The 21,718-nt window shown below is 33.9% G+C and overlaps 1 pseudogene; it reads left to right on the top strand.

Moving 5' to 3' along the window:
- The first annotated feature begins 1,387 nt into the window (after positions 1 to 1,387).
- LOC125412620 (large ribosomal subunit protein P2 pseudogene) lies at positions 1,388 to 1,781 on the top strand (annotated as a pseudogene).
- Positions 1,782 to 21,718: the final 19,937 nt, after the last annotated feature.

Genomic DNA, 21,718 nt, shown 5'->3' with positions numbered 1-21,718 from the left:
AGACATGAGCAATTGTTTTTTCAAATACTGTTCCAGAAAATTTGCAACAAATAGAAAAAAGCATCATCATTTAGAAAAACAAATAGAGAAGAAAGTTACCTAACATATCATAATCAAATATCTAAAATAGAAACAAAAAAAGAATACTAGAACTTTAAGGGGAAACCACCATTACATAGGAAACAAAAAATATTAGAAAAATAATCACTTTTTTTCTCATCACCAACCCTAAAAAGTAAACAAGTATCAAACACGATCAAGCACTAAGAAGCAATTCTCAAGTAAGATTGCTATAGATATAAAAGTTGTCTCTATCCATTAAAGGTGTCTCTAAAATTAATGAATAAATAACATTTTAAAACAATACAAAAGAAGACAATGTAAGATAATCAAGGAAGCACAGTTTAAAGTTCTTCAATAAATCTATTCTATACATGTATAAGAGAAAAATTCTTTTATCCATTTGAGGATTAGAATAGAGAAACAAAGAAGATCAAGATAAAAGCGAGAAAAAGAGGAAGGGAGGGAGAAAGTCCAGAGGGAGGAAGAGGGAGAAAGGAAAAGGGAGAAATGGAAGGAAAGAGGACTGGGGTTGTGGTAATGAATTATAGCCAACACAGTAAACCAACAATCCCTATTTATAATATGGGAGGAGAAAGAGAAATATCAAAAAGCCAATAAACTAGAATACCAACTAACAAAATAATTAGAAATAGTAAAATACCTTTAACTCCTTAAAATATTAAAAATAAATGACCTCAACCCCCCTGTAAAATATGCAGACTGAGTGAAATAAAAATCAGTATCCAACCATATGTTGACTCTAAAATATGCACATAGCTATGTAAAAACTGATAATCAAGGAACAAGGAACAGAAATCAACTCACTAAGCAAAAAGCAATTGTAAACAAGCTGATATAGTAATTTTATATTTGATGAAGTATGTTTCAAATAAATTATTCAGACCAGAAAGGGTGTAGCTACATATTAACAAGTGGGAAAATTAATAAAAAGGATATTTGGAGTTCAAAATTGCATAGGACATGAATAACACTAATAACAAAAGGACGCATTTTCTGACACAGTAAGATTGAAAGATTCAGCCCCTCTCATATTTAGGTAATTCTTCCAAACTAAAAGTCACCAAAATATACTTGAGAGCTAAATTATCCCATAGCTATCTGTGTTTAATTTTGTCACATTATAAGTTCAAAAGAACATGCGAAGTAGAAAAAGACACATCTCCTTAGTAAATTGGGAGCATGGGGACCATGAGAGAGGGTTGAAGGGTAGGGGAGCGGAAGGGAGGAGAGCAGAGAAAAAGAAAGCTTTTAGAAATGCAGAAGTAAAATATGTCACTGTGTCTCATAAAGTCATCGGCATAAAATGGAAAAAGAACAGCGTAAGGGAGGTCGGTCCGCAGCAGCCGACACGTGCTATGCCGCCTCTTATTTGCTTGCAGCCCTTGTAGGCAACTCCTCTCCTAGCGCCAAAGACATTAAAAAGATACTAGAAAGCGTGGGCATCGAGGCGGACGATGACCGGCTCAACAAGGTCATCAGTGAGCAGAATGGGAAAAACATTGAGGTTGTCATTGCCCAGGGTGTTGGGAAACTTGCCAGTGTGACTGCTGGGGGAGCTGTGGCTGTTTCTGCTGCCCCTGGCTCTGCAGCTCCTGCGGCTGGTTCTGCCACCGCTGCAGCAGAGAGAGGAGAAGAAAGAAGAGAAGAAGGAGTCCGAAGAGTTGGATGATGACATGAGATTAGGCTTGTTTGATTAAGTCTCTGCTCCCCTGCAAATAAAACCTTTTTATGTATCTTGAAAAAAAAAAAAAGAACAACGTAAGTATGCGGTAGGTTTTAATGTGACATTTAAAAAGGTTTTTAGTGGTAGTTATCCCTTTCATCAAATCACACACCCCATCTAAACTGTCCTATTCAATTATTTTTGTTTCCTCCTTCATAACAGCTCTGTTCTGTGCTCTCTGTTCTGTGCATTGAAATCTTTTTCTCTCCGGTCTCTTACTATATTTCTAGTTTCTATCTGGTATCATAATTAAGGATAAATATTCAAAGATTCAAATCTAACAACCGAATATGAGAGAGAATATGTAGGGCTTGTCTTCCTGGGTTTGGATTGCCTTAGTCAGGAAAATTGTTTCTAGCTCCATCTAACACTTGAAAATTCCATTTTTTAATTATAGTGGGATGATATTCTCTTCTGCATATGTATCATATTTTCATAAGCCATTCATGATTTTGTGAATACTTAGACTTTCTGTTTCTTTGCTATTGTGAACAGAGCATCAGTGAAGATAGATAAGCAAGTATCTCTATAATAAGACATAGAGTCCTTTCAGAATATGCCCAGGAGTATTGTGGTGGTTTTGAAGAGTATGGCCCCTAAAGTTTCACTTTTTTGAAAACTTAATAATCATGGAGTGGTACTCTTGGAGAAGGAGTTGTGGTCTTGTGGGAGGAAGTGTGGGGGTGAACTCTGGGGTTTCACAATCTCACACCAGGCTGTGCATATTCCCCTCCCCCTCACTCTCTCAGTAAATGAGCTCTTGGCCTCATCCCCAGCACCACATCTACCTGTTGCCATGCTCCCTGCCATGATGATAATCCTCCAAGTTCCCAAGAATATGTTTTCCTCTGTAAGAGATGTCTCTTCCCAGCAACAGAGCAGCAAGTTAGGCAAGTGGTACAGCTGTGTCACATGGAAGCTCTAGATTGTAGACAGTCTTCTGTATTTAATTGGATAGAGATTGTATCAGGTTGTACCTCCTTCAACAGTGAATATGTCCTCCTTACCACTCCACACCACATTTGTTTCTTTTATTTATTTTTTTTTAGGTGTCCATTTTCGGTTTTTCTCAGACAGGGCTGCTCTATGTATCCCTGACTGACCTGGGACTCACTGTGGAGAACAGATTAGCCTCTAACTCCTAGAGATCTGCCTGCCTGTGTATCTTAAGTGTGTTTTTTTTGAATATGTTAGTTACATAGCACATCTTCATGAAGATGTTTCAGTATATCATTTATGAGAAAAAAGTTATTCTTTTTAGGTCTTGGCTTCCTATTTTTCTTATTTGGAAATTATTTTATGTGCAAAGAGTTTCATTCACATGGTCACTCCTAAATATTATTAACCCTTGGCAAACAGAAGATAGGAACCCCTGAGAGCTGTGCTTCAGTGAATTGCTGTAACTTGACATGTTTGACTTCAATATGAGTGACTGGAAGCTTGTTGTCTTACATTCAAATAAAAGGGAAGAAAGCATACAGATTCACAGATAGAGCTCCTTCCTTTAATGGTTTTATACCAACTGCCAAGTTGTGGATCATGGCATACTCTGAAATCCTCTACCATTAAAAACTTTGATGTAATTCTCTTTTGTATTTTACATGTTAATATTCTTCTTTCTGTTTCTCTATCTACTTCTGTCTCTTATTCTCTCTCTCTATCTCTCTCTCATTTTATGTATTTTATAACTCTCGCTGACCACTTAGAAATTTGAGCTTTCATGGTAATTATGAGTTAGTAGCTTTGGAGAATAGGGATGATGGAGTCACGTATAGTCTTAGTCAAATAAGTTTAATAGAAATTTCGTTTGTATTTTAAATTAGTGGAAGATCCCTCTGCTTAAGGGAAACATCCACTGCTCACTGGAGTACAGGAGATTCTTCATGTGGTAGCATGTATATTTGATTTATCTTTAGGCCTTTCTAGTTACAAGACTAAGATTGTAGATTCTGCTGCTGGATGGCCTCTACCTATGCTTGTACAAATGAGATATTCATGAAAAGGTATTACCAGATGTTACTATATCACAGAATATGTTAGTACTGTTATGCTTGCCTTTCCCAGATGTCATGGGATTATCTCATGTATGAGACAAGAACTGTTATTATGATAATCTATAAATATGCTTAATTAGCATAGACAGATTTCTTATCAGTGGTTGGTATATTCATTTGGCAAATTTTTCCTTTCCCATACTGCCAATTTTCAGTTTTTGAAAGTCTGCCAATCTAGCTCCAATAGCTTTAAATCTAAAGAACATTTCCATTGTACTTCTGTGAAACATTTGCTTAAAATTTCATCTGTATTTTATTTTTTTCTACTTCAAAATCCAATAATACTTTCTTACTATTGTTAGTCACTCATTTTTACTAGCTACTATGACAAAATCCATAATATCAACTTAAGAGAAAAGATCTTATTTTATTCATGGTTTTAGATATTTCAATGATTACAACTGGTTATTTTGCAATGGTCTATGCATAAGACAAAATAACCTGGCACCAAGATGTTGGGGCAGATAAAGTTGCTCATCATCATGCACAAAGCCCAAGAAGAACATGCCCACGACAAGATATTTCCCTTCAAAAAATGTCCTCAATGACTTGCCTTCTCTAACCAGGCTCTACCTCTAAAAATTTCTGCCACTTCCCAATTAACATCATTGCAGTAAGAATACATTACTAGAATAAACCATGATAAAGTCAGATCTTTCATCAGCTGACAACCCAGCCTGGAACATATAAGCCTTTTGTTGAAAATACTTCAGAATCAAGCCCCAGAATTCCTTTATGAATACATTTGCCTTGCTTGCTGTGAAACAAAGACCATAATTTACCAAAGCCTCTGAATTATCCAGGTCTTGTTTTTTTTTTCTTTTCACAATGCAACATTTTATGTCTTCATGGTTGTTTCCAACTTGGACTTTTCAACTCTGAAGTGTCCTCTATATCCCCTGAAGTGTTTTTATGCAATTTATTTTTCCTAGTGCCTGCTGACTGGCTTTTAGTTGTTGCTATTTTTTTGTTTTTTTTGTTCATGTTCATTTTTCGAAACATGGGCTAAAGAATAAAGAACATCTACTTCTAACAACCTCACATTTTAGGGGAATCAATATAGGAGATTAATAGATTTTTAAAAGCATAAATTATCTCAGTTTATCAATTTTACAATTCAGACATCCACTAATTCAAAAAATATACATTTCTCAGGCTACAACTCTGGAGCTGAGTGCATGATAATATGAGCAAAAATATGATTCTTCAGAGATACCATGAGGAAGCTGAGCTTTGTAATTTTAATAGTTGTCTTGGGCAATGGAATTGTTATTTTAATTTTTAATTTCCTAATGGTATATCATGATGAACACATTTTTATATCATTGATTTAAAATTCATTTTCTTCATAAAATTTTGTATTCCATTCCTTTTCCTATTTCTACATGGAGTTTTAAATTTGTTGTTGCTAAATTACTAGAATGCCTCCAGTGTTTTTGGATAACAACATTTCTTCTGTCAGACATATACGTTGAAGATAATTCCTCTAAGTTTGTAGTTTATCTTCTCATTCTCTAAGCATTGTCTTCAACCCCAAGATTTATTTTTTATACTAAAATATATTATGTTCTTTGCTGTCTGGTTTGATGTAATAAAAGACACTGAAGTACAGATCATACTAAAGTTATCTTCCTAAATCAGTGTAACTTACTTCTTTCTAAATACTGTTTGTATGCACAGACAAGTGTAGTGTTCACCCCTTATCAAATAAATTTTGTAGGAGATCAAGACCATTACAGAAATCCACAACTACTCAAAAGGCATAGAATAACTAACTGCTGGGTGACAGCACCAATAACTACATCTACAACACAGCCACTGTAACTGAGGCCCAGGGAGCATCAAAGAAGAGGGGTGACAAGGTTGTAGCAACCAGAAGACCAGGATATTTGCTCCGAGCTTATGTGCTCTATAGAAAATGGACAATTTGCACTCATGAAATCTTAGCAGTTAGGATTGCTTAAAGAAGACCTGCAAAATGACAACACCTGATGCCATGTTAATATGGGTAGTGGAAATGTCAAAAGGTCCACCCCCTAGATGAAGTGCTTCATACAAGAAAGACTTTTGAGATAAGGAAAATTAGGCTTATTTCAGGATGAGAGTCCCAATTATTGGTGGTGAGATATAGCGGCAGAGTTACTGGGAGAATAGGGCTGTGTGTGTGTGTGTGTGTGTGTGTGCGCGCGTGCGCGCGTGTGTGTGTATGTATATATGTAAGTATGTGTAAATGTAATATTCATAAATGAAATAAAAACAATAATACATTTAAAAAGAAATAGGTTCAAGATAATCTTCATCTACATTAAGCTATGTCTCAAAACAATGTGGTTACAGAGACATCTCAATTGCTAAGTAACTTGATAAATATTCATGAACACCTGAATTTAGTCCAGGCATCCGCAGAAGCCAAGCAGCCTACAAACACTTGTACCTCCCTTTCCACTTCTACCTGCCTTATATACAACTGTACACACATGTGAATACACCCACACAGACATGCACACATGCAGAGAGACAGACAAAAGTAAAATAAATAAAATAAATCAAACAAAAGGAACATTCATGTGAATTAGGATATTAAGAGTGGATTAAAAGGAGAAGCAGATATGTGAATATAAAAGCCTTCATGACATACTATAGACATTCCTAAAAATGTATGAAGAAATGTTTTATTCCAACGAAATATTTAGTTGAATGTGATGAAAAATCTTGATTATCAATTTAATTGGGCCTGGAATCAGATGTTCCTCTGGGCAGATCTGTGAGTATATTTCCTACTAAGATTCACTTTCTGGTGAACAAAAGGCTGTTTTCTCTACTTCCCTTCACTGACACTGGAAGCCAGAACATTTTGGCCTTTCTTTTAGGTTGCAGAGTGTTGACTCAGGAATCCCCCAGGCCTTAAATGCCAGATTGGAACTGCTGAGACATTCAGCATTAGAGAATGAGCAGTGATTGAATCTTGTCCTCTCCAGCATTTAACTAGTCACAATTGGAACACCAAAGCTTTATTGTGTAAGAAAATCTAATAGTCCCTACTTTTAAAAATATATATTCATTTCTTTCATTCTTTACTTCTAAACAATTCTTACTAATGAACATAGTATTAATAAAAATAAAACATTTTTGAAGTGTAATGTATGATAGCATATTTTGAGTTTATTTTTGAATTCATTAAGTAAATTTGATTGAACTTATTAGCTTGAATTTCTAGTATGATAGCCATCAATTGATATAACCCATTAATCAAAGTATCACAAGACTGAAATAAATATAATTGTCAATTAAAATTAAATTTTTGAGCAAAACACTGTTAAAAACTACCATCTCCTGCCACATAAGCCCAATTACTTAAGTTATTCTTGAAATATTAATTCAAGCATTTCTAAAACTCTTGGTTTGTAGGAGAACTGGCTCTTCAATGAATTTACTGTAGGAGAACTGGCTCTTCAATGAATTTACTGGGTCATCTTATCCATGTCAATGTGTCTTCTTTTGTAAAAGAAAAGTGTTAACAATGGCATTAGCTGAATGAATATTACCAAGTAAAAGCTTGTTCTGTATTCTTAGATTCAATAAGTAGTCACATCCTTTTCATGGCAAATTTATTGTGAATTATTCATACTTGATAGCTATGTCAACATGACAACAGCAAGAGTCATTTGGGAAGAAATAATTACAATTTAGAAAAATGCCCCTGGAATACTTTCTTGTTTGGTGATTGATGTTTGAAGGCACAAGTAATGGTGGGTTGTGCCACACTTAAGCTAATAGTCCTGAGTGTTATAAGAAAGCAGGTTGATCAATCATGAGAAGCAATCAATAATCAACATTCTTTTATGTCATCAACTAAAATCCAAGATACTGAGGACCTGTGAGTATTTTTCTTAATCAGCTTATATTAAGAATGAAAATCCACTTTAATTTGGGCCAGACATTTTAGTGGCAACCCCAACAAAAGGAAAAGAGGGAAGGAAATTCTCTTTTTGCTTGCTTGCCCTCAGTTCACTGGCAAGTTATTCTATAAGCTACTGTGTGGAAAAGCAGTCAGGAGCAAAACTGGTCCAGTAAGATGAGGAAGAACAGAGAATAGTTTCCTTTGATGCCCAACGTGGGTTTCTCAAGTTTTTCCAAAGGATCTGAAGAAGATTTATAAAAGGGGGGATTATGAAATTCATTAAAAAAGTTGAGGACAGATTCTTGGTTGTTTCTCCCATGCAGGCCATGTTTCAAAGATGCCTAGGCCTTTGGGTTTGAGCACAGCATGGCAGATTCCTGTCATGAATCTCCAGAGGCATCTCCAAGCCATACAGCATGCTGCATGGTGGATTTAGCTTTTATTCATACAGGCAAAAAAGATTTGTGGGCACCATGCTACAAGCTGCTTGTTGGCAGTGTGGGCCCTCTCCTTCCCTGAGTTGGGTCAGTGAGTATGGCAATCAGAACTGGAGGTGAACATACCTCTGCCATGTTGAAAAGCCAAATGGGGTTGAGTCAACAGCCAAAGTCATGGTTTCATCCTTGTCATGCCTGTTTAGCATTTTAAAAACGCTCCTGGTCAGAAAATTAATACAAATACACAATAAGGTCAGATTCATGCAAAAATAAACCTCTAAATGGGTCACACTGTATTTAACAAATGTGTGTATGCTTGGGAAGGAGAGCAGAAGGGATACAGACAGTCTTAGATTAAAAGAGTAATTTTAAAGATAATAAGGTGAGGTCCTTAAAGAAGAAATAAAGTAATTAAAATTATAATAAGATATGTAAAATGGAAAATATACAGAAAGACTGGATTATGTATACTATTGCATTTTCTTGGAATTTTTCCAACTGTCAATGAGCTAACAACAGACAGTCTTTTGATTGTGAGAATTGCTAAACTAAACCTACATAAAGGTATCTTCACTTCAAACTCTGGGTCTAAAGACATATTGATTTGAAACAGAGGTTCTGTTTTTGTTTCCACAAAAATGAGAAGCTGTGAATTCCTTTCAGTCTAATATTAATTGATCAAGTAAGACCCCCTGAGATATCTCCAAAGGGAGTGATGGCCCAAGTGACCCAATATCCAAAACAGCTTCAAGGAAACTGGCTGAGATGATACAGCCTCAATTACTACTACAACTAATATTTAACCATAATTTTAAAATTTTTTAGGATCTCCATAAGATTACCAGTTCCTAATGAGTAGAAAGTAGTATAGAAAACTATTCTCAAATTTCCAAAATATTATTTATAAATGTTTGCATTTATTTAAAGGGGGTTGGTTACAAATGGTTACTATTTGCCCACCAATCCAGCCTAAACCTTATGCTGTGCAATTACTATGATATATACAGTATTTCCTGCTAATTCTGCACAGTCCAGCATGGCAAATCAGCTTGTGCCTCTGAGAAGCACACACTACCCTAGTTCCAGGTCCACATTGCCTCTAAGCAAGCTGCAGCAGTATGCTCACAAACCCAACTCAAATGCTTTGTAGCTGGACCTCCTGCATGACAGCGTCAGAGGTTGTGCTGGAAGCACAACCCAAAATGCTGGCATTTCAAAACCACTTTTTTTTCTGCTGTATCTGAGTCAGGAAAATCTCTCTTAAAAGAGCTGCAGCATGTGACAAACAAACAGCAAGAAGTTGTGCTAAACTCTGTATTTTTGTGTCTAGAATTTCTTTTCAAATTCTCTTAGGTTTTACGTGGACTTAGCTGGTCATGTGGATACCAACTGTTGCAAGGAGGGGGCTGCTTGTTTGTACTGGCTTCTCAGAACAAAAATAACCACACAGAAATTATATTCGTTGAATGACTGCTTGGCCCATTAGCTTTAAGTTTTTATAGACTAACTCTTACATATTAATTTAACCCATTTCAGTTAATCTGTGTATCACCCCGAGATCATGACCTACCAGCAAAGTTTCAGCATGTCTATCTCCAGTGGCAGATCCATGGCATTCCCAGACTCCACCCTTCTTTCTCTTAGTATTCAGTTCTGTCTTCCCTGTCTCCCTAAGTTCTGCCCTATGAACAAGCCAACACGGAATTTTTTATTCATTAATGGTATTCACAGCACACAGCGGGGACTTGCACATCATCACCATGCAGAGGGGAATCCAATATCAGTTTTTGAATCATTTATTTCAACTTCTTTGTAAAGAATCAGGTGTCAACTATTTTTTCTTAACCAACATATTCCCTAGCAGTAACCTATTAACATTTGTTCTTACAGTCACAGGTAACTGTAGTCTTTACCTGTCAGCAAGGAAACTTCTACTTGAAACAGAAACCAATACAGAAAGAACAACTAACCAAATAGAGTTTTACAGCCCAGTCCACCACGATACTTCTACACCTAATTTTCAGGTAACATTATAAAAACAAATCAAGGAAAGAAAGATTGTAAGAGTCTGAAGATCAGGAAATTTTCTTTCTGTGGGACTGGGTCTCAGAATATCAGAATCTTCATCCATAAAAATCTCAACAGTATGGCTGATCTAATGTGAGCAGAACAAAGATGATACCAATGAACCTGCTAAAGTGGATACTCCAAAAGGCATCAGAGCTATCCAAAGAGCTATACTTAACTCAGAATTTTTCTGTTCATTGCCAAATTGTCAGCCTGAAAGACATGCATACAAGTAAAATTAAATCGACTGAAAATGTTATATTTTGAAATATATATGTCTATACATTTGGATACATGCATGCATAGCAATTAAGTTAAAAAGTGGCCATGAATTTGAAGGAGAGAGAAGAAGTTTATATGAGAGTTTTGGGAGGAAGATGAGAAGAATAAAATGTTATTATATTATATTCCTGAAAACAAAGAGACAAAGTAAAACCAGTAACAAAGGTTTTTTTTTTTTTTGCATTACATACAGGTGTTACGGGTGTTTACTTCTTTTTCAATGATGAATGTTTCCTCCTTCATGTTAATACTATACTATTTTTATTTGTATAGCCCTTTACCACCACTAGAAATCTAACATGTTCATACTGCTTGCAATTCTCTTATTCTGAATTGTGTTAGCTAACTTGAGGGTATTTTTGTTTCCAGACAAATTTTAAGATTAATATTTCAATTTCTGTTAGAAATTTTTCTATAATTTTGATGAGTATTGCATTAAATATATAGATTACTTTTGGTAGGATGTTTATTTTTCACTTTATTAATCCTACAGATCCATGATGCATGGCATATATTTCCATCTTTTGATTTCTTGTTCTTCAGTTTGTCTCTTCATTGTACAAATAATTATTGTTATTATTATGCAAATATTCTACTTGTTTAGTTATAATAATCCTAACATATCTTTCTGAGGCTGTTGTAAAAGGTACTACTTCCTTGATTTATTTCTCAATGTTTGTGATGTGTATATAGGAGGGCTTCATCTTAATTTTATTAATTTGGGTTCTCTCTGTCTTTTTGGTTTTGGTTAAATTGGTTAAGGTTTTGTCAATATCATTGATTTTCTTAACCAACTCTTCATTTCATTGTTTCCTTATATTACTTGTTATTTACATCAATTTCATTCTAGAGTTTATTTATTCTCATCTTCTCTTTTAGGTTTTCATTTATCTTGTTTTTCTCTAGATCTTTTAAACTTGTTTTTAAGATATAAGACCTCTCCAGTTTTTTTTAATTTAAGTATTTACTACAATAACCTTGTCTCTAAGACCTACCTTATTTGTGTCCTATAGGTTTGGATATACTGTGATTATAATTTCATGCAATTCTAAAAAGTTTATAATTTCCTTCTTGATTTTTGTCTTGACATGAGTTTCATTTAGTAGTGAGTTGTTTTGGTTCCATGAGTTTGAATGAACACTTCCTGTTGTTATTGCTTTAATCTATAGTGGTCAGATAGGTTGTAAGGTGTTATTTCTATTTTCTTGAATCTGTTGAGAAATTGCTTTGTGTCCAAGTTTGTGGTCAATTTGAAGCAAGCTCCATGACCTGCTGAGAATAAAGTATGTTCTTTTATTTTGTAAATATCTGTTAGGTCCATCTGGTTTGTGATGTTGTTGGACTTCAGTATTTATTTGGTTAGTTTTTGTTTGTTTGATATGTCTGTTGGTGAAACTGTAGTATTGAAGTCATCCACAATCACTGTGTGAGAGTCAATATGTGATATTAACTAAAGTAGTAGTTACTCAATGAACTTAAATGTCTTTGGGTTTGGTACATAAGTGTTTAGAATTGCAATATATTCTTTAGCATATAAAGTCCTTTAGTATCTTTTTCAATTAATTTTGATTGAAAGTCTATTTTTTCTTATATTCAAAGAGCTACACTTATTTTTTGATTCCATTAACTTAGAACACATTATTCTCACCTTTTACTCTGAAGTAATATCTGTTCTTGACTGTAGCAGAAGGATGAATTCTGTATTCAAATACAACCTGTTAGCCTGTCTCTCTTTATTGGGCAAAATGAGACCAATAATGTTGATAGTTATTAATGAGCAATGTTTACTAATTACTGGTATTTTTTTGTGGTAGTACATTTCCCTACCCCCTTTCTTTGATGAACTAGTATAGTATTGTTTATTCTTTGTGTCATCTTGGTTACCTTTATCTTTTTTATTGTTTTTATTGAGTTATACATTTTTTCTACTAAGCTCCCTTTCTCTGCCTCCCCTGATACCCTCTTCTATGACCCCTGTGCTCCCAGTTTTCTTAGGACATCTTGTCTTTTTCTCATTCCTATGTAGATATTTATATGTATCTCTTTGGGTCCTTTATGTTGTCTAGGTTCTCTGGGGTTGTCGACTGCAGGCTATTTAATTTTTTCTTTATATTTTAAAGCTAGTTATAAGTGAACACATATCATATTTGTCTTTCTGGGTCTGTGTTTATTTCACTCAATATGATTTTTAATAGATTCATCTATATGTCTGAACTGTCAAGATGTCATTATTTTTTAATACTGTGTATTACTCCATTGTAAAAATGTACCACATTATCTTTATCCATTCTTCTGTTGAGGAGCATGTAGGTTGTTTCCATGTTCTGACTATTATTAATAGTGCTGCTATGAACATAGTGGAGCAAATATCTTTGTGGTAAGATTGATCATCTTTTGAATATACACCCAACAACGGTTTTGTTGGGTCTTGAGGCAGAGTGTTTCCTAATTTTCTGAAAAATTGCCATACTGATTTCCCAAATAGCTGTACATGTTTATACTTCCCCAGCAATGGAGGAGTGTTCCCCCTTCCCCTCATCCTCTCCAGGATAAGCTGTCATCAGTGTTTTTGATCTTGGTCATTTTGGCAGGTGTAAAATGAAATTTCAGAGTTTCTTTGATTTGCATTTCTCTGATGGCTAATGATGTTGAACATTTACTTTAGTTAGTGTCTCTCAACCATTTAGAAGTAGCTTATAATATACTTCCTGTTTACTTAGGCAATTTTTCTAAGATTCTGGCATCTTTGAGCAGTTGAAGACAACTATATCTTTTCTTAGTTATGATAAAAGATAAATTAGATATTAAACTTTATACTCAAAGAAATATTGTTAGTGTAAGTCTTGTTTTTTTGTTACATGTTACTTACTATGTTAAAGTTAAAACCTTTCTTTTTATTTAGAAAGGGGAGATTATGTGGGATTTTCCTCTACATGCTGTGAATATGTCTTATTATCACAGTTTAATAAAAAAGCTGTTTGGGACAATGGCTATCCTGGGATTTTTTTTCCAATTGATATTGAGTATTATTCTTTTGAGGTCTGTGAAAAATTTTACTGAGATTTTGATGGTCATTGCATTGAATCTGTAGATTGCTTTTGGTAAAATCGCCTTTTTTCTATGTTAAATCTATCTATCCAAGAAAATGGGAGATTTCTACATTTTCTGAAGTCTTCTTTAATTTCTTTTTTCAAAATTTTAAAGCTTAATAAAAATGGGTTAAATTAAGATCTAAGAGATAGCCAATAAGAAGCTAGAGCTAATGGGCCAAGCAGTGATTTAATTAATACAGTTTCTGTGTGATTATTTTGGGTGTAAGCTAATCAGGTGGCTGGGACAAACAAGAGGTCCCTTCTCTCCCAATACTACTTCATCTTCAAGTTTTAATACTGTTTCTTCTACTTCACCTGTTCTACTTGTTATGAATTCTCTTGAGTTTTCTCATTGAAATCGTGAGATTTTAAAGTTCTATTTTCATTTAAACTTTCATTTTTTCTAATATTTCTGTCTCTAATCAATTTAATTGTCAAGTCCTCTATTGTTGTTACTATTTCATTCAGTCTTTTGTTTATGTTTCTTTTTTGTAGTCACACTAAATTATTTATTAATATACTTATTAGATTCATTTAGATTTGTATTATTGTTTCATCAAACTTTTTCAATTCTTCAACACAGATTATCATTGTTCTGTTAAGTACTTATCTTTAGGTTCATCAAGATAATTATTTTGAACTAATGGGCTTAGTTAGAGATATATTATCTTGATATTTTATATTATTTGTATTTTTGTGGTGATACCTAAACTCTCTCACTTTCACTGATTATGTGCATGATGTGATAGTCTTGAATTGCCTCCCTTGAATGGAATCTTTGTTTCTGTTTATGCTTAGAATTTGCTGATTTCAGATCAGGTATGAGAAGTTAGGACAATCCTTCAGATACTCTGTTAATTTTGCATATGAACAATCTGGATGATTCCAGTTCAGTTATAAGCAAGAAAGCATGTGAATGGAAAAAATGGGTGGATCTGCTTGGGTTTGTTTGAAAGCTGTATGGCATGAATTATGGACGTGTGAGGGTAGAGTAGAGTGGGTTGGGTTGTTGGATATCCACCAGGTAAGACATGTGTACAGGTTATGTGGTTGGGGCAAGGTCTGAAGTTTTTTGATGATGCGTCATGTGAGGTTTATGGAATTCAGCATGTTGGTTTAGATTGTAGATTTTGATCATGGGATAGGCCTGGGGGTTAATTATGGCACAGTTGGGATTGGTGACTCACTAGATTGTAAGAGGACACATAATGTGAAACTAGAAAATTGCCTGAGTATTGGAAATGTCACAGGTGGAGCTGACCTGACTATTCAGGCCCATAAGGTTGAAACACAGATGAGGTAAAGTCTTGTTAGGTTTCAGAGACCTAACCAGATTTGACTTGACGATATCCCATGCAATTCAAGCCATGACTAGAGTTTGAATGGTGCACAAGTACACATGAATCAACTGGGCTGATCAGACCTGGCTGGAACATTGGATATGCAACCAGGTTTATGCCTGGGTATGGGAAATGCTTTATAGGTAAATTTAATCATAGTGGCTCAAACTATAGAATGTGCCATGAAGACTAGGGGTAGAGTTGGGCTACCTTGAACTTTTGATCTTACAATATCTATATTCTGAGTGTTGGGATTATAGATAGGAAACCACATTCCCTGTTTAAATCTAGGGCTTCATGCATGATAGGCATGTACTCAATCAATGGAAATATATCCCCAACCTTCATTTTTTAATGTAAAATTTTTATTGTATTTATAGACTTCCTGATAGTCTGCAAGATTCTTAGGGTTCCTAAGATCTTTTAGCATAAATAATTTGGGTAACATCAGATATTTAAGATATAAATATTCAAATTCTGTCCAAGTATCAAAATTTAGTTCAGGAGTGTAAACTTAGTTATCATGAACAATCTGTCTCAGTTAAAAACAACTCACAGAATTTTGTTGATTTTGTATTAATATTATTTACTAGACACATATTATTTCTGCAGGTATCCACTACAAGCTCAAGCCTTGCTTATATTATAAACATCAACTATTTATTACTCTATTTTTTCTAAAATATCTCTGGTGGAGCTGGTTTGTAATTACTCAGAAATAAATTCATAAGTTTGTGATCTAAATTTATAGAAAAAAATTCTACACATTCACTCTGTACACATTCACATCTTATTTTGTCATACAAGACTACTGAGAATTTCTCAGTACTTTGTTAGTTTATATTGTAATGAGAATTAGACAATTTTGGTGTACTGCTTCTTTTTTGTAGTTGGTATGAGTAGAAGGCATAGAGGAAAATTTTTCTTTATGTCATTCTTTCCTTCTTATCCGTTAGATCTTAACAATTGTGACACTGTTCTCTAACAGGATTATTTAGAGAAAGATGATTATTTATGATCAACACAGGGAAATATTGATATTTTAGCTGTGCATGGGACAAAACAACCTTCAGTTGTGCTATCTTTTGAGGTTGGTTCTGATTAAGATAGAGTATTTTTGGAATTTCTAACAGGCAGATATTTCATATATTTTTAAAGTAAAACTTGAGGTCATGCACTCTCTATTAATGATACTTTTTTATTCATACAATATTTCATTTTTTGTTAATTACTCTTGACAAGCATATTACATGATGATGACTTAAATATAATCATTCATAGCTGATGAATTATGAAAAATATGTATAATTATTTAAATCTTTCTGAACTATACATAAAAAAGAATTGTGCCAGAGACATAGGCACAAAATCTTATAAGAAAGGGAAAGAGAAACTAATCCTCTTTGAGCAAAGAATTTCCCACTATTCTGTTAGAGGAGGTTAGCATTGGTGATGAACTGGCAGGAGCTTGAATTTACAACAAGGCCTAAATTGGGCAGGCAATGACACTTTCACTGAAAATAAAATCTAGGGCCATGCAAATAGAGAATTGAGCAAGACCGTGAGGCAAGCTGTGGTCAGCCTGGCATGAAGCCTAATATGCTGGGAAGGATATTTATATTTTGTCCATAAGCCACAGGGAGTCACCACAATGGGCTGTTTTTCTTTTGAGATATGTATTTAGTTCTGCTGGATAGTAGGCAGAAAGAGAAATGAGATAGGGAACAGAAGTAATGTTCCACAAAATATAAGATGATTTCTTCCACTAAAACAAAGACAGTAGTTACATAAGAGAAGCACTTGGCATAGAGAAAAATAATTTAGAAGCAGGAATGAATATGCTTGAAGGAAAACTGAATTTGGAGTTAAGAATAATTAATATCAAATTAAGTCTTCTTAGATAAAAGATTATTTACTTCAAAATCATTTAAAAATATTCTTAAAGCCAGCTACCTATTCTTTTTCTTTTAAAGAATATAAGATTTTAAATGTGGAACCTCTGCATGTTGACTTTATCCCTGATATAAGTCTTCTATATCAGAATTGCTACTGTATTTAAGTATATTGTTATAGGTCCACAGTTTGATTTTCTTCACAGGGACTTCCTGCTTAACTGCTCATTCCACTGGTATTTATCACTACATATTTTACTTTTAGAGTATCCATCTTGACATTTTAATGTACACTGCAATCAACTAATTGGTGTGGGCAGTCCTTCTGCATATGTTTTGCTTTTATTGGTTAATGAAGAAAGAAGCTTTCTTGTTCTTGTGATAGAGCAGAGTAGAGCTAGACAGAGAAACTAAACTGAATGCTGGGAGAATAAAGATAGAGTCAATGAGAAGCCATGTAGCTGGGAACAGATGCACCAGAACCTTACCGGTAAGCCACAGCCATGTGGCAATACATAGATGAATAGAAATAGGTTAATTCTAGATGTAAGAGCTAGCTTAAGCTATTAGCCAAACAGTATTGCAAATAATGTAGTTTCTGAGTGATTATTCGAGTCAGGGCAGTTGGGAAATGAACAAGTAGCCTCCTATTACAACTAATAATTTTAAGATGTTGCTTAAGTGGTTTTTCAGTTGCAATTGATTTTTTTTTTGGATTGAGAAAAAACAAGCTATTTAAAAGTGCTCATATTACAAACTTGCATAGAATTTTGGGGTATCTTTTATCATTTCATGCATAATGACACTCACTTTTCCTGAAACGTTACTTTGTCATTACATTCCAGACTCTATGACACAGATGCTACACAAGCAGTTTTACAACATTAATTTCCCAGTGATCTGACTGTAAAGCTCTCTAATTTGGAGTGTGCTGTTGCTACAACAAGAATATCAAAATGTCTGTAGTATGTGTACAGATTTTCCCTTTGTGTTTATGCATATGCACCTTTTATATAGAAAGCATGAAAAGGTTAAAAAGTTAGTTAATAATCATATAAAAGCTTATTAAATTAGTGCAACCAATCATATGACACCCTCCATTTGTTTTTCACTTATCATCATAATGACTATAGGCAAGTCATATTTGTTAGAAGAGTTTTATAGAGTATGGTTTATTTGAAAATAATATAAGTTTCCATAAATAAAATTAAACTAAACAGCACTGTTTGTCTCTATAGTGTGAATGTTTGTCTTGAGATAAAATATTTGCATAAATGTTATTACTAATCTCTTATATCAAAGGTGACTTTGAAACTCTTTTATAAATAATTATTGCTATAATTACTAGGAATGTTCTAAAAGAGCAAACAAGTATGAAGATAGTTCCTGAAATTTTCCTGGGGAGAGTGAGCAAATGTTTACACTTGAAAAATCAATGTGTTTATTGTTCATAATTATGGAGCATTGGTTATGTGTTATTTACAGCAGCTGGTGTGAGCCCAAGTCAATCATATCCCATCAAAATTTCATCCTAACAAAGACAAAAACTTGTCCACAGCTGACTATCCCTCTCTCCATAACCCTATCTGCATTTGTATGTGAAAGATATAGATTTTTTCCACTTTTTAAAAAATCCTGCTGCTTGCTGAAAGTGTTTGTTAAACAAATCAGTTTTTTGGTGAGGTCTTCAGCTCTTATACACAGAACCTATTATAGATAAGCTTGTCTTATCTTCATGATTTTCTCTTGCAGCTTTCATTATTTTAAATTTTCTATGTTTACTATTTTAATTGTAAAAGATATGAGGAAGTTACTGTTTGTTCTTGTTCATGTGGTGCTGTAAATGCCTCTTGAATGTAGTCAGGTATTTCTTTCTCTAAATTTGGGCAGTTGTCTGCCATGGCTCTATTGAACATATTTTTCATATTGAATTATGCCTTTGGCTGAAGTTTTCATCACTGTGTCCATAACTCATAAATTTGATTTTTGAATGTTCTCTCATAGAATTTTCTCAATATACTCATTTTTTTTACTTTTGTTGATGTTTGCATATTTAATTTGTTATCATGCTTTTCATTCTTGATATTTTTTGTCTCCAGCTAGTTCTATTTTATTGGTGAATATTCTATTGTGTTTTTATTTTTACTTACTGCACTTTTACATTTCATTTTCATTGTTTTTAGTATTTATATACTTTATTAAATTTCTGTTTCATATAAATTTTTTTCTTTACTAATTCTTCTGCTCATTTGTATTGTCTTTCAAACCACTTAGGATTTTTTCTATTCCTTCTGATTTCATTAACTATACTATAGTTGTCACTTTAAGTTGTAAGTCGGCTTTTGTTTACTCTCTCTCACTGGAAGTTATTTCTGTGCAATTGATATTTTGGTGGTTGATCATATTGAGTGCTTGTTCATATTATATTCTTTCACTGATAATTATACACATGGAGTTATTTCATTGAGTGTACACTATTATTAGTTTTATTCTTTCAGTTGAAGTATTTAAAATGTTAAATTGGAGCTATTGTAGTGGAGTTGATATAAAGAGTTCATAAATTAAATTCTTATAGCATGTACAAAAGTACTTCTAATTTCATAGTGGAACACTTCAGATCATAACTGTTGTATAAGCCCACTGTGCAAATGTTATACTAACTAAAGATAGTTGCATTATGCATTTCAGCAACTATGTGAAGATCACTAAGCAAAAAAATGGCATGGGGTTTGCTGTGGTATTAGTTACCAACAGTAAGAGCAGAGTGGTCTATATTTGTTCGGGGAGGATCACCCAAGAAAGTACAAAGTGGTAAAAATATTTGGGAGGAAAAGTTTTGAAAATGTTTTATTTTACAGATTTTAGAGATTCATAAAGTTTTGTAAGCTTTTTAAATTTTACTATTACTATTTTTTAAATTCTCAAGTCACAAAATTTATTGCTGACCATATGGTTATAGTTCAAACAATTTCTATTGTACCAGGCAATCTTTCAAAATTGCTTTTAAATAAATTTCTTGAATTGTAGCAATTCATAAAACATAAGATTCATTTAAGCAATACTTCAGCTTATCAAAAACACATAAAATATTAACTTTTATTCTAGGATTATGAAATGCAATGTTTGGCTAAGTTATAAGAATATTTTTATGCAATTATTTTTAACTCTAGTTTTTCTCAGTGTCTGTAACATCAGAACTGACCTCTTAAGAAAACATTTAAAAGAAACACCTCTGTAAAAAGCCTTCCACCTCATCAAAGGCTAGGCAAAATTCCTGAAAGCCTAATCCCAGAGACCAAGCCAACTCCCTGAAAACCAGCAGAATCTTCATACTCCACCAGAAGTCATGCCAGCATCAGTAGCTCAGAGGATGCCCAGACAGATCAGAAGTCACATATAGATAAAATTTGAGCTCCAAACTTGGACAGAAATGCCCTGCTGGGCTAGCAGTTATCCTGTATATCAGAAGTTGAGCCCTCAATGCAGGAAGAGACCTCTACTCAACCACAGGCCTTAGGATTCAGAAGACTGCAGTTGAAACAGAAACTAAGGAATAAAACTTTTTCTTTTTTTTGGTAACAAAAAAAAATCACCCAGAAATTGACACCTAGACCTATAATTTCTCCAAATCCAGATGCCTAAACATAAGTTTAAGAAGACAAACAACAACCAGGCACTTGGTCACGACCACAGCGCACTCATCCAACTATAGCAACTGATAATTCCAACACAGTAGAAACACAAGAAAGCAATCTTAAAACCAACTTTATGATGATAATAGAGGTCCTTAAACTGAAAATACAGATGTACCCATCACCAAGATAATTCAGGATAAGGAAGAGGGGATCTCAGAAGTTGAATATATAATAGATGAAATATATTTATCATTTAAAGAAAAAATTTAAATCTAAATATAATCTTAACACGAATTATCCAGGAGATCTCAGACACCATGAAAAGACTAAACTTATGAATAATAGGATTAGAAGAAGGTGAAAAATCACAGCTCAAAAAACCAGAAACCATAATCAACAAAATCCTAGTTGAAAACTTCCCCAATCTTAAGAAGGTGATGCCTATAATGGTAAAATATGCTTATAGAACATCAAACAGATTCAATCAGATAAGAAAGTCAGTGCATCATATAATATTCAAAGCAGTAAATGTATAAAACAAAGAAAGAGTGTTAAAAACTGTAGGGGAAAAATGATAAGTAACATATAAAGACAGACCTATAAGAATTCTGTTTAACCTCCCAATGGAGACTCTAAAATCCAGAATGACCTAAACAGATGTCTTGCAGTCTCAAATGGATCATGAATGTCAGTCTAGAATAATATTCCCAGCAAAACTTTCAATCACTATAGATTAAGAAAACAAAGTATTTCATGTCAAAATCAAATTTTAAAAGTATCTATCCACATGTCAGACATGGTGGCACATGCCATTAATCCCAGTACTTGGTAGGCAGAAGCAGGAAGATATATGTGGGTTCAAGACCAGCCTGCTTTAAAAAATTGAGTTACAGGACAGCCAGGGCTATTACACAGAGAAACCCCTCTCACAAAACCAAATTTAAAAAAATCCAAAAATACAGTCCTTCAAAAGGTACTAGTAGGAAAACTTCAACCCGAGGGAGTTAAATACAGCCACACAAAGGCAATAGATAATCTCATACCCACAAAATCCAAAAGAAAAAGCACACATGCTTACACACACACACACACACACACACACACACACACACACACACATTATCATCACCAACACCACCAACTACAACAACAATAAGATAGTAACTGGATCCAGCTATCAGTTTGATTAATTAACATCTCTCAATATCAAT

Source organism: Myodes glareolus, chromosome 3 (assembly GCF_982192425.1).
Source record: "Myodes glareolus chromosome 3, mMyoGla1.1, whole genome shotgun sequence".
Lineage (NCBI taxonomy): Eukaryota > Metazoa > Chordata > Mammalia > Rodentia > Cricetidae > Myodes > Myodes glareolus.
This window is presented reverse-complemented; position numbering and strand designations above follow the sequence as displayed.